The sequence below is a fragment of the Cnephaeus nilssonii genome (genome assembly GCF_951640355.1).
Source record: "Cnephaeus nilssonii genome assembly, chromosome: Y".
NCBI classification, from domain to species: Eukaryota; Metazoa; Chordata; class Mammalia; order Chiroptera; family Vespertilionidae; genus Cnephaeus; species Cnephaeus nilssonii.
The window spans coordinates 10548023-10564583 of NC_137096.1; positions in this window are offsets into that span (position 1 = coordinate 10548023).

Here is a 16561-nt window from a genome sequence, read left to right on the forward strand (position 1 = left end):
AGTGATGATCAATCTGTATATTACCTTTTTATTAGATAGGATAGAGGCCTGGTACAGGGGTGGGGGCCAGCTGGTTTGCCCTGAAGGGTGTCACAGATAAGGGTGGGGTTTCCCTTGGGGCGTGGGGTGGCCTGAGCGAGGGGCCTGTGGTGGTTTGCAGGCCAGCCACGCCCCCTGGCAACCCAAGGGGAGGTCCTGGTATCTGGAATTTATTTTCCTTCTACAATTGAAACTTTGTAGCCTGGGGCGGCAGCCATTTCTGGGGCGGCAGCCATCTCTGTGGCAGTTAATTCACCTTCTACAATTAAAACTTTGTAGCCTTAATCAGGTGAGCCCGGCCAGGGTGTGCGGAAAGCTTTGCTTCCCCTGTTGCCACCGGCAACCCTGGCCTGCTCTCTCAATTGAGTGGAGGCTTAGGCCTGCAACGGCTATGGAAAGCTTGGCTTGCTCTGTTACCTGGGAAACCTTGCTCTCTGGCTGTAGCCATCTTGGATTGGGGTTAATTTGCATACTCGCCCTGATTGGCTGGTGGGCGTGGCTTGGCTGGTGGGTGTGGCTTATGTAGCGTAGTAATGGTTAATTTGCATATTACCATTTTATTAGAGAGGATTCTTTAGAGAGAGATGAATGGAGAGAGACAGACAGAGAAGCATGCATTCATGTGGTCCAGAAATATTAATGGTTGCCTGGGGAACGGACCTGCCACCTGGACATGTGCTCTGACCAGGAATCAAACATGTGACCTTTGTGATGCACAGGACAATGCCTAGCCACACTGGCCAGGGTGCACTGACTTTCACTTTTCTTCGTTAACTTGCATCTGGTAGCTAATAATCACTATTAATGGTAAGTCCAGAACAGGACATGCTGGCAAGTGCTTTACATAAGTTATCCCCACAGGTGAATCTAACCACAATGTAATGGGACACTGTCTCTATGTGTCGTGAGGAACCAACACCTAGATCATGCAATGTTTAGCCCATGCCCTTCCTCCCCCAGAACCTGCCCATTTTAATACTTTTCCTCAAATTCCCGAAGTTCTGATTCCCATTATGAACACTGTTCCCTGTCAAGGAGGCATAGGATGACAAGATGCATGTCAGAGATGGAGAGAGAGAGAGAGAGAGAGAGAGAGAGAGAGAGAGAGAGAGAGAGAGAGAGAGTTTGATGTAAGAGTGAAGCTTTTTCAGATCCTTGTTATCTGATCCCCTTTCGTGGGTTTTAGGAACTCACCATATGTTATAGAGATTTCAGCATTTTCCCTTACCACTAGAAGTAGTAGAGTGTGCCTGGCAAGTGTTGCTCAGTAGACCATAGCAGATGGTCAGGGGCTCCCGGTCTAGTATGGTGGCCATAAGCCACGTGTGATGATTAAGCCCTTGAAATATATCTAGTGCACTTGAGTAGCTGAGTTTTTATTTTAACCTAACTTTCAATGGAACACATTTTTGGTTATTGTTTGGAGCGCCTTGGGTGTATGAGTGAATCTATTTTTTCAAATGTCAGGAAATGCAAATAAAGACCCACCATTTCTGATTAAAAAAGATTAAAATTTGTACTGAATCCTTAGTGAGATGGACTTTGAGAGATATCAAACTAAGAAGACTTTTTGCAAAACATGAAGGTAAAATAACTCATTAATATTTTTGTTGTGGCTAAGTTCTTCTAGGCTGGGCTAATAGCCAAACTAACAGAGAAATATTAATAGGAGAACATCAGGGTTTAGTACATGTGCAAGGAGGTTTCACATAGAAAAGATAAATGCAAGGAGGTTTCACATAGAAATGATTAAAATTTCAAACACACTGAGGAAACATTAGCTGTAGAAGACATTTTTTAACCTTTTAAAACACATTTTCTTGATTTCAGAGAGGAAGGAGAGAGAGAGAGAGAGGTAGCAACATCAACAATGAGAGAAAATCTTTGACTAGCTGACCCCCATGGCCACAATACTGGGGATCCAGAATGAAACCTGGCATGTGCCCTGATGGAATATCAAATGGTGACCTCCTGTCTTCATAAGTCAATGCTCAACCACTGAGCCAGGCCGGATGGACTGTATATAATATATTTTGAATAAAGGAGAAAGGGTAAAAATGGGATATTATTTTTCAGCAGTGAGAATGGGAGATTTGCAAGTAGTCCAGAAAGAACAGAACACACGTGTCAGGAAAATTAAGAAACCATGCAACATGGGTTATCTAGATGACAGATACCTGCCGGAACCCTCATGTAGCCTATCATTAAGAATTAAAGGGAACAAGACTCTGACAATGTGAAGATGCTTTGGGGGATATTGATTTTCAGCTGTTAAGAGGCAAAAGTCTCAGAGAGAACCTTTGGAAACCACCAGCTACCCCCTGCCCAAAAGATTAGAGAGAGGAAAACCTGCTTCAGGAAGGTTGTTGCCTTTTCCTCATTTGAGTGAAACATGGTAAACAAGAGGACTTCAACAGGTGTCTATTAGCTAGAACCCCGTACTCCCCGTGACAGCATCAATCAGGCATGCGGGGGTGGTTCCCAGACATTGTTGGTTCCAAGCAGTAGGGTTAAAATTCCACAGTGGCTGCTGGGACCAGTGTTGAAGATGGTGGCTGTTCAGCTCACCCAGAACACCTCCTGAGCCCACAGCAGGACAGGGAAGAGGCGGGATCCCGGTAGGCTTGGCCCAGGACCAGGAGAAGAGGGGAGAAGGCATGGAGGGGTGACTCAGGTAAACTTGGAGGGGAGGGAGAGGAGTCAGTCCAGGTAGCCACATAAACTGTCCTTCGGAACTGTCTCCTGGGCCCTGAGTGAGGACAGAGAGGGGAGTAGAGCCTAGGACTTGGGGGAGACCCCTCAGGGTTCTGCCTTCTGAGACTCTGACACTTGTAAGTACACCCACGACTGACTCTCTCATCCTCTCCTCCTCCAGCTTCTCAGGTGAGGAGGGATATCCATGCAAATTTATTCCTGAGCTCTGAGGATTCTAAGTTCTTTTGTTCCAAGCTGTGAGTCTTAGCAACCAGGGGAGCAACCAGTGGACACCCTGTTCCAGGCAGGACTGGACCAGGCCTGGTGGCGCAGCCAAGTCCTCTTCCCAAGAAGTTGCTTTGAGGTGGTCCAAGGCCCTGGAGCTGTGGGAGCCCCTCCTGTCAGTGAGCAGCTGGCCTTCAGGTGAGTGTTCCTCTCCACACACCGGACCTCTCCCCCAACATTTACACACCCGGGAGGGCCGTACCCTCTTCATGTCCAGCCTCTCAGAGGCCTAAATCTGGGAGAAAGGGATGCCGCCCACAGGTGAAGATTCCTGCCTTCCCCTTGGGCTCCTGGATGGGTAGCCCAGAAGGATTTTCAAAAGGTGTGGTTCACCCAAATCAGTACACACATCCTAGGGAATGCTCACCTGCCACCCTGAGTGCTCTCCAAGACCTTTCACATAGGCTAATCCTGCAGTGGACTGGGCGTACAGAGGACATTGCAGGTAACTGTTACTAAATCAGGAGGCTAATGTACAGGGCGTGTGATGGAAGTGCAAGTCAGCCCCCAATTCCTTCCTGATTAGCCCACCCTGAATTTACCTCTGGCTTAACCTTTCTCATCTCAGTGTCTTCACCTGAAAGAAACAACAACTGACAGCATTAATGTTCAAAGTTTCCTGGCATGAGTCTGGGTAGAAAATCACCTTCCACTGATGCATCCCTTGCCCGTCTGTCACTCTTATCATCTCCATTGTACCCCAGTCTCTCTTGTGTCCTCATATTGGCCAAGCACTTTACTCTTCCAGAATTTGTGCAGTCTGTCCTCACGCCCAGAACAGGATCCTTCCAAGGCCCCAATGGACCTTCCTTGCTCAGACCTCAAGGCAGGAGTCTGCCTGCCTCTGTACGTTTCCATACCATGCCCTGTGTTTCTAGACAGAATTCGTTACAAAGAGCCAGTTGTAGACAATGGTATCATTTGCTTTGGATGTGTGTGTGTGTGTGTGCGAGTGTGTGTGTGTGTGTGTGTGTGTGTGTCCTATTTTCATCCTAAACCTTGTGAGGAGAGACTGTGTGTAGCTCTGAGCATGGCATTAGCAGCAACAGTAGGACAAATACATGCCAAATGCATCTAGAAGAGAGGAGGGAGGGTAGGCTGAACCTCTAGTTCCAAGGTGAAATAATTGAGGTTTTTGGTGTTGTAGTTTCCTATCTGCTCTGCTCTAGGTGACAATCCCTGATCCACTGGGGATGAGTGCAGTGGCCTCATTTGTACTCATCTGTTCATCCATGTAGCTGCAACTCTAAAACTCTTCTAGTTCATATGCATGGGGAACATCTGGAGGAATGGCGGGGTAGGCTCACAAAACAAGGTAGACTTACCACCCTGCCTGTTATTCTCAGCCCCACGACCTTCCCTCAGCCTATGGTAAAGAGATGCAGAGCCACCTGCATGACAGGGACACAGTGCCCACTGCCACTATCCCTCTCAGGAAAAGTGTCACAGTTGGAGGAGTCTGAGTATTTCCCAGGCCTGAGTGAGGAAGTGAAACGGGACACAATGTGTCTGAGGCTGCCTGTCACTACTTGAGCCAAAATAAGCAGAGACAGGGTAGAAGCACATGTGAGCGTTTATTCCAACAATGCGGTCAATAATGGGGTCAGTAGTCGCTCACCCTGGAAAGGCTGCTCTGACCCCCTGGGGGGAAGATAGCTACCTGTAGCTGCCAGCTGCTAGTGTAACATGGAAAGGGGAGGGGAGGGCCTGCAGTCCGGCCTTCAGGAGCACAGACTACTACAACACGCTGGCTAATCTTCTATGACCTTAGCAACAGCTCAGCCCCTTCCTGGGAACGGAGAATGGTCAGCCTTCCTGAGAAAAGAAGGGTGAAAGCGTGCCGTGTCCTTGGTCTGTTCCTAAATGCAATTATTTTCTGAGTAATGGCCCCATGGAGGCAGCTTATGTTTTTAGTACAGCCTGGTTCATCCTCCAGTGTCCCAGGGCCTCTTATTCATAGTTTGGGAGGTGAGTAATGATGAAACAACTGTGGCTCTATTCTTATTACATGCCCTTCCCCCCTGTCTGAAGCTGATTTCAAAAGAACCCACAGAGAAGCTTAATGCCAGCATGAATGACAGGGCCTGGGCCTCTGCTTTGCATGTCACCTCTCCCTCTCCTCTCCAGCCTGACTTTTGTCTCCTAAAGAGACTATGGAAAAGCAGGCACCAAAACCTGTCACAGGGAGGTGCCAGCCCCCTGGGCCCCCTGGAGGCACCATCCCAGAGGGGAGCCCAGGTTAAGGTTAATCTAAGGGGCAGCTCTGCCAGAGGCTGCGCACCAGACTGCAGCTGGTGCCTCCCACCTCTCCTCAGCTTTGTTGGCCTGCTCCCCCTCAGGAGCCTCCTGCCCCTCTTTCTGTTTTCAGGCCCAGTTGCCACTTTGCCCAAAGGGATTTGTTGGGGAGAAGGCGGCTTGGGGGAGGTGAGCAGAGCAAACGGGGCAATTGGGGCTGCTGACAGAGCTCTGGTAACCCAAACCCCAGGGGAAGATGCGGAGAGCAGCTGTGGAGAGAGACACTGTAATTGCTTGTGGCCGGCTCTCCTCTGCCCAGGGGGTTACAAATATGTCCCCGTCCAGACAGTAGGGACAGTGGCCTAGCCGGGGCAGGGAGCTCTTTTCTAGACAGAGGGCTGCGGTGGGGGTGGGAGAGGGGCCAAGCCTCGCTCAGGGACCCCTGGAGGTGAGTGGCAGCCCAAACCTCAGAGGGAAGGGGCCTGAGGGAGAGGGCTGCAGGGAAACACAGACCAGGGGTGGCAGTGGGAGGTAAGCTGGGGGTCGGGGCCTCCTGTTTCTCCCTGCACATCCGAGCCCACCCCACCCACCCCACCCTCATACCGGAAGCACCGGGTCCCCCACACTGCCCCCCACCGGTTCCCACCCCTTGCAGCTGGTGGGCGGGCCCCAGCGCCCCCTCCTGGGCTCCCTGGGAGACCCCGCTGGTGATCTCGGGATCTCGCGAGGGTTCGCCCCTGAGGACCCGGGCCGCAGCTCCAGGAAGCTCCTCAGGCGGCCACCGCTGCTTTCCCTCCAGCCGCTGTGCTGTGCAGACCAGCTGGTGAGGAGCGCGGCCTGTGGAAAGGTAAGTTCACACTCTGGGTTCTTGCTTTCTCCGGGGTGAACTTCTTCCTCCTTGGGGCAGCTTGTGCTGGTCATGGTACCCCGCAGCCCCTCCCCGCCGCCATTTTCCTCTGAAAATGAGCTCCCCGGGGGTTGGAGGGAAGGCCTGAGGGAAAACCTGGCTCTTCGTGTGAGGCCAGGCCCTGGGCTGCGCACACGTGGCGCTCGCTGAGGAGACTGACACGCAACAATTCATGGAACTCGGGCACCGGCGTTCATTGTTGGACCTCCGCTGGCCGCCTTTGCACTTGACAAAGGGTGCCCCCCACCCCCCACCCCACCCCACCCCCGGGATCGGCTCCTCTGGCTCCTCAAGTCTGTGGGCTCTCAGGCCAGCCCAGCCCTGCTCCAGGGCGTGGGGGACACAGAAGGGGCAGAAATGTGGCTGCTGGACGGTGGGCAGTGTCCACTTGGGAAAGGTCGCTGTTGACAGAGCATAAGGCCTGTGGCCAACGTCGTCCTCTGGATCAGCCGGTGAGAAAGTGGTGGTCAGGTTTGGGGATAAGAGGTGATGCCCACTGAGAGGACAGGGTCCTGTCTCCCGGGGTGCGTGTGTGTGTGTGTGTGTGTGTGTGTGTGTGTGTGAGAGAGAGAGAGAGAGAGAGAGAGAGAGAGAGAGAGAGAGAGAGAGAGTTCTCACCTGATGATATGTGTGAGGGTTTCTTATCTTTGTTACTGGTTAAGGTATTACATATGTGCTCTTATCGCCCCATATCCCCTCACCCCTCAGTCATGCCCTCCCCCTCACCCCCGGGTGTCTGTGTCCATTGGTTAGGCTTGTGTGCAGGCATACAGGTCCTTTGGTTGATCTTTCCCCCTCACCCCCACCTTCCCCTACCTTCCCTCTGAGGTTTCAGCAGCTGATCATGCTTCTCTGTCTCTGGATCCATTTTTGTTCATCAGTTTGTGTTGTTTATTATAATCCACAACTGAGTGAGATCATGTGATATTTATCTTTCTCTGACTGACTGAGTTTGCTCAGCATAAGGCTCCTCAGCCCCATCCATGCTGTTGCAAATGGTAAGCGTTCCTTCCTTTGTATGGCAGCATAGTCTTCCAGTGTGCAGATGCACCACAGTTTTTTAATCCACTCATCTGCTAATGGGCACTTAGGCTGTTTCCAAATCTTAGCTATGGTGAAGTGTGCTGCTATGAACATAGGGGTGCATGTATCCTTTCTGATTGGTGTTTCTAGTTTCTTGGCATATATTTCCACAAGTGCTTATTACTGGGTCAAATGGAAGTTCCATTTTTAATTTTTTGAGGAATCTCTATACTGTTCTCCGCAGTGGCTGCACCCATCTGCATTCCCACCAGCAGTGAAGAAGGGGTTTTTTTTCTCCCCATCCTTGCCAGCACCTGACCTTTGTTGATATTTACCATTCTGACAGGTGTGAGATGCTACCACAGTGTCATTTTTATTTGCATCTCTCAGATGACTAATGACTTTTGTCTGTTGGCCTTCTTATGTCTTCTTTCAAAAAGTATCTATTTAGATCTGTTGCCCACTTTTTGATTGGGTTGTTTATCTTCCTTTTGTTAAGTTGTATGTTTTCCCTCTAGATATTGGAGATTAAACCCTTATTAGAGATAACATTCGCAAATATCTTCTCCCATGTGGTGGGTTTTCTTGTTGTTTTGGTAATGGATTCTTTTGCTGAGCAGAAGCTTTTTATTTTGATGTAGATCCATTTTTTTCCCCTTTAGTTCCATTGCCCTAGGAGCTGGACCGATGAAGATATTGCTTTGGCATAAGTCTGAGATTTTGCTGCCTGTGGATTCCTCTAATATTTTCATGGTTTCCTATCTTATGATTAAGTCCTTTATTCATTTTTGAGTTTATTTCTGTATATGGTGTAAATTGGTGGCCTAGTTTCATTTTTTTGCATGTATCTGACCAAATTTCCCAGCACCACTTATTGAAGTGACTGTGTTGACTCCATTGTATGCTCTTGGCTCCTTTGTCAAATATTAACTGAGCATAGTGGTTTAGGTCTATTTCTGGGTTCTCTATTCTATTCCATGGGACTATATGTCTGTTCCTGTGCCAGTACCAGGCAGTTTTGAGAATAGTGGCTTTGTAATACAGCTTGATAGATGGTATTGAGATTCCTCCTACTTTGTTCTTTCTCAGGATTGCTGCAGCTATTCGCGATCTTTTCTTTATTCCGGATGAGTTTTTGGAGAGTTCGTTCTAGGTCTGTGAAATATGCTGTTGGTATTTTAATGGGGAGTGCATTGAATCTATAGATTGCTTTGGGTAGTATAGACATTTTAATGATGCTGCTTCTACCAATCCATGAACACAGTATGTTCTTCTATCTGTTTATGTCTTCCTCTATCACTTTTCTCAGAGTCTTTTTTATTTTCTGAGTAGAGGTCTTTTACCTCCTTAGTTACGTTTATCCCTAGGCATCCTAATTTTTTTGGTGCGATGATAAGCGGGATTGTTTTCTAAATCTCTTTTCTGTAAGTTTACTATTGGTGTATAAAAATGCCATAGATTTACTGGCATTGATTTTGTATCCTGATAAATTGCCGAATTCATTTATTAAGTCTAATCTTTATGGAGTTTTTAGGGATTTCTATGTACAGTATCCTGTCATCTGTAAATAATGACAATTTTATTTATTTATTTTTTTCCAATTTGGGTGCCATTTATTTCTTCTTCTTGTCTGATCTCTGTGGCTAGCACTTCTAGTACCATGTTGAATAGGAGTGGTGAAAGCGGGCATCTCAGTCTTATTTCTGTTCTTAAGGGAAATGGTTTAATTTTTTGCCATTGAGTATGATGTTACCGTAGGTTTGTCATATAAGGCTTTTATTATGATCCTGCTATTCCCACTTTGCTGAGTGTTTTTATCAGGAAAGGTTGTTGGGCTTTGTCAGATGTCTGTTTCTGCATCAATTGATATGATTATTTGATTTTTATCTCTCAGTTTGTTTATGTGATGTTGACCTGTGGATATTGTATCAGCCATGCATGCCTGAAGTAAATATCACTTGTTCATGGTATATGATCTTTCTGATGTCATGCTGGATCCGGTTTGCCAGAATTTTGTTGTGGATTTTAGCATCTATGTTTATCCGGGATATAGGCCTGTAATTCTGTTTCTTTGTGGTGTCTTTATCTGGTTTTGCTATTAGGGTAATGCTGGCTTCATAGAAAGAGCTTCGACGTGTGCCTTCCTCTTGCATTTTTTGGAATAGTCTGAGGGGGATTGGATTTAGTTCTTCTTTGATGTTAGGTAAAACTCCACTGTGAAGCCATCTGACCAGGGCTTTTGTTTGCTGAAAGCTTTTTGATTACTGTTTCAATTTCATCAGTATTTATTGGCCTATTCATGTTTTTTTTTTTTTTTTCTAATTGAGTTTTGTAAACTTGTATTTTTCTAGGAACGTTTGAATTCCATTGAGGTTGTCCAGTTTGTTGGAATAGAGTTGTTCATAGGATTTTTTTTTTTTTTTTTTTTTTTTTTTTTTTACAATCCTTTGTATATCTGTGGGGTCAGTTTTTACTTCACCTCTTTCATTTCTGATTTTGTTTATTTGGGTCCTCTCTCTCTGCTTCTTGGTGAGCCTGGCCAAAGGTTCATCAATCTTGTTCAGTCCTCTCAAAGAACCAGCTCTTGGTTTCATTGATCTTTTGTATTGTTTGTGTTTGTTTGTTTGTTTGGCTCTCTGTAGTTTATTTCTGCTCTGATCTTTATTATATTCTTCCTTCTGGGTACTGTGCGCTTTTCTTGTTACTCTCTTTCTAATTTTTATGTTGCAAGGTTAGATAACTTATTACCACTTAGGATTGCTATTTCTTTGATGATTTTTTTCTTTAGAGGGTTTATCCAGTGGTGTCATGGGGTATTAAAAGCCCCTACTATGAATGTATTGCTAGCGATTTTTCCCTTGATATCTTCCAGAAATTGTTTTATGTATTTGGGTGCTCCTGTATTGGCTTCATATATGTTTACCAGAGTTATATCTTCTTGTTGAAATGCTCCCTTTAGTATTATAAACTGTCATTCCTTATTTCTTGTTATGGCCTTTACTTTGAGGTGTATTTTGTCTGATATAAGTAGTACAACCCCAGTTTTTCTCTATTTCTGTTGCAGGAATTTTTTTCCATCCCTTCACTATCATTCTGTGTGAATCCTTTGTTCTGAGGTGGGTATCTTGCAGACAGCAACTATATGGTTCATGTTTTTTTTTTTTTTTTTTTCCATTCAGCTACCTTATGTCTTTTGAATGGAGCATTTAATGCATTTACATTTAATTTAAATATATATATATATATATATATATATATATATATATATATATATATATATATATATTTTTTTTTTTTTACAGAGGAAGGGAGAAGGTTAGAGAGTTAGAAACATCGATGAGAGAGAAACATCGATCAGCTGCCTCCTTCACACGCCCCACTGGGGATGTGCCCACAACCAAGGTACATTCCCTGGAGTGGAATCAAACTTTCAGTCTGCAGGCCAACGCTCATCCACTGAGCCAAACTGGTTAGGGCAATGCATTTACATTTAATGTTATTATTGATAAGTACTTGTTTGCCATCATTTATTTTCTTAATGTTTGTGTTTCTTCTTGGATTTCTGTTTCTTTTTTTTTTACAGCACCCCTTTAGCATTTCTTGCACTGCTGACTTGGTGGTAATAAACTCTCTTAGCCATTTTTTGTCTGTGAATCTCCTGATTCCACCTTCAATTTTGAATGATAGCCTTGCTGGGTATAGAATTCTTGGATTCAGTCCCTTGCTTTGCATCACTTTGTATATTTCATTCCATTCCCTTCTGGCCTGGTGTGTTTCTGTTGAGAAATAAGTTGATATTATAATGGGATATCTCCTGTAGGTAACTTTCTGTCTCTCGCTGTGCCCTTGTTTGGATAAGAGCTTGCCCAGCGGAGGCTCACTTTAAGATTCATACTTTGTTGTTGATGTTTGCCAATTTAATTATGATGTGTCTTGATGTTGGTGTTTTTGGGTTCATGGTGTTTGGCATTCTGTGTGCTTCTTGGAATTGCATAGTTGTTGAGGGTTTTTTAGTTTGTTTGTTTTGTTTTTCTTTTTATCTGGCCAATATCAAGTAAGTTTTCTATCATTATTTCTTCAAACAGGTTTTCTACTCTTTGCTTGGCTTCTTCTCCTTCTAGAACCCCTATAATGTGAATGTTGTTTTGTGTTGTGTTGTCCTAAAGCTCCCTTAGGCTGTCCTCTTGCTTTTTAAGTTTTCTTTCCAGTTGCCACTGTGTTTGTGTGCTTGTTCCTACCTTGTCTTCTAATTTGCTGATGTGGTCCTCAGCCTCTTCTAGTCTACTATATAAGCTTTTCAATGTGGTCATTTTTGCAGCTATGTCATTCTTCATTTCATTTTGGTTCCTTTTCATGTAGGTCACATTTTCATTCAGCTCCTTGAATTTCTCATCAGTTGTGTATTTGGCATCCAGCCATTTCAGCATCCTTATAACAATTAATCTGGATTCTTTATCTGACATGTTACTTGCCTCCATTGCATGTACCTCCTTTTCTGTTGATTTCTGTTTTTCTTTTCTTTGGAGATTGCTTTTTTGTCTCCCCATATTTTGTTGTAACATTTTAATTGTTTCTGTGCCCTAGATCCAACTGCTTTGCTCCCCAGATTCTTTTGGGGTGTTCCTATGATGTGATCTCTCATGTCGCCTGGACTTGTTAATTTACTGGAGTTCCCTACTTGAGCTATTTGTGTTCTCTTGAGGTAGTTGTGTCTTGGGTATTAGTTTCTTATTCATGGATGAAGTCTCGTCAGGGGTCAGCAATATGACTCTCCCCCATGGTCATTATGCAAACTACCTTGGCTGTGATTGTGGTTCCCGCTCTTGTGGAAAAGGTTGTCAAAGGTCTCACTGGTATATGCTCACTGTTGGTTCCAAGAGTCCACAGCCTGGGAGGAAGGAGTCTTAGGGCCTGAGGCTCAGGACTATGAATTTGGTCAGTGTGGTGTGACACTTGCTGGATTAGCATCACTCTGCAACTCACTACAAGGGGCCCAGAGCCCATGACAGTGGGGGTAGGGTGGGCGGGTGTCTCTTAGTCTGTGGTTGAGGCAGTGGGACTCTGGTCACATTGATTTCCCTCTCTGAATCATGCAGGGGTTCAGGATCCAGCAGCAGGCTGTCCAGATGTAGTTGGCCAGGAGCGGGATGTTGTGGATCCTACCGAGGGAGCCATGCACCATTGGTTGGAGAGGTACATGTCCCGCGGCAGACACAGAGGGGCCGGGGCTCTCTGCCAGGGGTGTGTGCTTGCGGGGCCCATACGCTTGATTGGAGTGATTGTGGTGTTCCACTGGGCCCATGGAGGGAGAATTCTCATTTTTTGCTTTGGGGAATGTGTGCCTTTTGTTAGATATGGATGTCCAATGGCTGCTTACAGAGTTGTATAGGAGCTATCTGCTGGGGCAGTGGGCTCCAGGGGCCCTTGTGCTGGAGTGTCACTACCAGAGGTACTGGATGCCAGTGGCCATGGTTGTGCCTTGAGGCAGCTCAAAGAATCACCCAGGGCTTGCCGGCCGAGGTTGCAGGCTAATGGGGCTTGCGTGCTCAATCGGTGCAATGCAGTGACTGGAGGTCAGCAGCTGAGGAGGAGGAAGTCCAAGTTTCTGCTGCCGAGGCCTTGAGCCCTTGGTTGGGTACAAGTGTGCCTCAGGGCATCTCATAGTGGCACCAGGGAGTTGTGTGCTGGGATGATGACCTCAGGGGTCTGTGTGCTGAAACCATACAACTGCAGTGTCTGTGGGTAGACAGCCAGGAAGGGGGGAATCCAAATTTCTACTCCTGGTGCCGTATGCCCTTGTTTGGATAGGAGCACACCCAACCAGGGCTCAGGAGGCACCCAGGAGCCGCTTATAGGGGCAGCGGGCTCCGTAGTCCTGCTTGCTGTAAAGGCACAACTGCGGTGGTGAAGTCAGCAGCCGGGAGGGTGTGTGTCCCAATTGTTGCTGCCTTGTGCCCATGGTTGAAATAGCGTGTGCCCAGCTGGCGCTCACAGAGGTACCGAGGAGCTGTTTGTTGGAGTGGTGGAACTCAAAGGGACTGCACACTGGAAAGGCACAATGGTGGTGTCCAGAGTTCTGCAGCTGTGGGGTGGGCAGACTCAGTGTTTGGTGATGCATCCATGGTTGGATACGCACATGCCCAGTGGTGACTCACAGGGGACCCGCGGTGCATGTGCCAGCGAGGCTCACTGATGCACTCTGCAGGGCCCTTGCGCTGAAACCATGTAACAGAGGTGTCTGTGGGCACGTGTCCAGGAAGAGGGGATTCAAAATTTCTACAGCCAGGGCCCTGTGCCCTTGTTTGGATAAGAGCTTGTCCATCGGGGGCTCACAGCAGCACCCAAGAGCGGCCTGTGCAGCGGTGGGCTCAGGAGGCCTGCGATCTGGAAAAGTGTGACTGTGGTGTCTGGGGTTCTGCTGCTGGGGAGGGGGGCAGTCACAATTATTGCTGCAGGAGCCTTGTACCTCTGGAGTAGGAGGTCTTAGGGTCTGCAGGTCCGAGCTTGGGGTAGCAGGATTTTGGCTGGAGTGGCTGCTGGGTCGCAGGCAGTGTCCAAAGCCTGTCTGTGCGGTGGTGTTGATGAGTTCCTAGAAGAGGCCGCTCTCCCCTTCAAGATGGCATGGGCTCCGTGCCTAAGACCTGCAGCCCGGCGAATGTCCCCAGTGGGGGTAGGTGCTCCCTGTCCAGGAGAGCCTGTTCTGCCAGCTCCTGCTACTCCTGCCAGATTTAACTGTCCCTCACTCACTCACACAGACACACCACACACATCCACGTACTCTCCTTTCCCCCGTCACTCACATCCTCTCCCTCACCTCTATCCTGCCAGCGGCCATCTTCTCAAGTAATCTTGGTATCTTTTCTTTCCATTGATTTGAAAGAGAGAGAGGAGTTGTGGGGCAAGAGAGAGAGGAGAGAAATACTGCTGACTCCTGTATGTGCCCTGACCATGTGACTTTCCATGGTCAGGAAGATGCCCAACCAGCCAGGGCGTGTCTCCAGTTTTCAGTTTCCTCCTCAGTGTTTTCAAAGATTTTCACAGGAGCCCAGGGCTTCCTGTATGCGTGCATTGACATTCTCTTTCCTTGTTTGGGGAGCATTTGGTTCTTACTCTCAGACCTGGGTGGACGCAGGTGACTTGAGACTATAGGACACCAGGGAAACCAAGTTCTGGAGGGCCTGAGGCCATTCTGAGCTGAACCAGTGTGAAAGGAAGACATCCTCAGGTGAGCTGGTTATGGGAGCCGCCTTGGGTCCTGGAGGAGCCCTGCACCTCTCCCATTCTCATCATCGGGAAATAGGTGGGATCTGCATCCTCAGGCCCCTCCTGGGGAGCAGAAACAGGAGCAGCCCTTGTATTCTCAGGTCATTCCCCCAGGATATCATTTATTCTATTGCCTTTTCATGAGGTAATGGAGAGCGAGTGAGAGACAAGAAGCTGTAGTGTGTTAGGGACGCCATGTTCAGCAACTCTGCTCGGAGCAGGGCTGGCATGAGAGCCCACAGACTTACTTGACTGGTGTTTAGTGTCAAGTAGGTTTTGGTCTCTCTTCCCCTGAGCTTGCACCACTGTGGATGCTTCTTGAAACAAAGTACCAATAGAGCACATCTTGTCCTCTGGCTACAGCCCAAGGAGTCAGGGAGGCCTTGGAGCTGGGGTAGGGGGCTGGATAGACCAGGCCCTCATGCATTGGGAGTATCAGGCTGCACACAGATGCTGCTGGTACTAAGGCCACCTAGTCGTAACCCCTCGTGTTACCTGTGTCTCAGCCACACTGAGAGTGGCTATGAAACGACATATTGGGCCCAGGACCCTGAGAGGAGAGGTCAAGGCCATGACTCCAGAGTAGGTTAGGGCAGAGAGCAGGGTCAGCCCTGGGCTGCCAGAAGGTGCCGTCCTTAGTATGACCCATCTGTGCAGAGGGTGAGGAGGAGGGGCAGAGCAGAGCCCAGGCCAAGGGGGAGACGACCTGGAGCTATGCCTCCTGTAGCCCGGTGCTGGGCTGGGCTCCCCACCTCTTTCATACCCTGTCCCTCAGATGTGGGAGGGGCCTCCAAGCTCATCTGCTGCCCAGGTCTTGAGGGTGACACCCAATTTGTGAGCTTGCGCATCGTTCCTGGTTCTCACTGTGAATATCCCACCATCCAGCCCCATTCTCCTGGAAGACCAGTCTGGGTCCAAACACCAGGGCTGAGCACAGACCTGCCGAGCACCTGGATTGTGGTGGGTGATTGTCACCTAAATGGAGACTCCTGCTCTTTGCCCATGACCCTGATCTTGCCCACCGCTGCCACCCATAGAGTGGCATGTTCCCATTCGCTGGTGACTTCTCTAGGCACACCCCCATCAGGCTGGCACAGGTGATGGCCATGGGAGCCTTAGACCAGGAACCAGGGCCTTGTTCTGTGTCACCATCCCATGACCCACTCCGAGATATGAGTGCAGGTGACTCACTTGTTCAAGCCTCAGTTACTGCACATGGAAAATGAAGTCAATTTAAGGCCCCTGCCAAGGTCTCATATCTTGAGAGATAAGAAATGGGACTAGGAAAGTGAAATGCGTCGGTAATTTCTTAAATTCTGCCAAACATGAGGCATTTCTTTTACTCACCATAGTGACTCAGAATCCAGCTTCAAGTTTACAATGCCAGCTCTCAGAGAAGTGTAAAAGAGGAACATGGTTGTGACCAAAAAAAGTATGGAGAGGTTCCCGAGGAAGCCATGAGGGCAGAAAGCTTCACACTAAAGGAACTCATCCAGAGACAGGTCCCCATGTAGGCAGCAGGAAGGATGGGACCTTGGAAGGTAATCCAAACATAGAAAGCAGTGTGACAGTTCACCAGTGCATGGAAAAGATTCTCACTCTGTATGTGAAGCATGGTGGTCCCTCCTTTGGAAAACTGCTGTTTAAAACTGCTGTTTGAACTACTCTGTTCTTTTTAGATAATCTCTTATTCTATAAAAAAAATAACTTTGTTTTTAGCTTCAATAATAGCAAAGATAAACGTAACTGTCTGACCTTGCCAGCTAGCCATCTAAAAGGGCTGATAGAGTGATACAGATATTAATTCTCATATTGTGCCAAGTGTTTGTTCATCCAAGGTTACAGGTGTCTAATGGATATGATATGTACTCAAAGTTAGAAGTTGTCTGTATAGATATGACAGGTGTTTGATTAGACATGATACGTACTCAAGGTTATAAGCTGTCTTACACAAAGAACTCAATGGATACAAAAAGGAAATACCACCCCACTGTGTTATTTCAGAATTTGACAGAGGTAATCAGCTCTGAAACTGCGTGCAAGATGACTCCTAACTAATTGGCTCATTAGGCGTCTTCTCCAGCTCGCTGATTTGTGATTCAACATATGGAAAAC